Source organism: Toxotes jaculatrix, chromosome 3 (assembly GCF_017976425.1).
Source record: "Toxotes jaculatrix isolate fToxJac2 chromosome 3, fToxJac2.pri, whole genome shotgun sequence".
Taxonomy (NCBI): Eukaryota; Metazoa; Chordata; class Actinopteri; family Toxotidae; genus Toxotes; species Toxotes jaculatrix.
This window is the reverse complement of record NC_054396.1, coordinates 14338391-14338750: the sequence shown is the minus strand read 5'-3', so window position 1 is coordinate 14338750 and position 360 is coordinate 14338391.

Genomic DNA, 360 nt, shown 5'->3' with positions numbered 1-360 from the left:
TTCTGCTTCTTAGGACGGGGGAACCTAATATGTGAGGACAACTGTGGAAGGAGGGAGATACAGGCAGGGAGAGAGTGTAAGGAAAAGGAGGGGCAGGACGGGAGAGGGGGTGGGTGGGGAAGGACCCAGCGACGGATGGCAGATCCGAGGATTGAAGTGTTTGTGTTGTTGAGGAAGAGGAGGGTGGCAAGTTGTTGAAACATGAGAGACATGAAGCAGAGGAAGGAAATATTGACAAAGTGAAGCAAAGGGAAATATGATTGTCAGATGCAACAGATGGCTTACAGGCCGATATGTTGTGTCTTGCTTTTTGCTTGATTTAGAAAGGGGTTCCCATACCCAACAGGCTTTTGTCTCAGT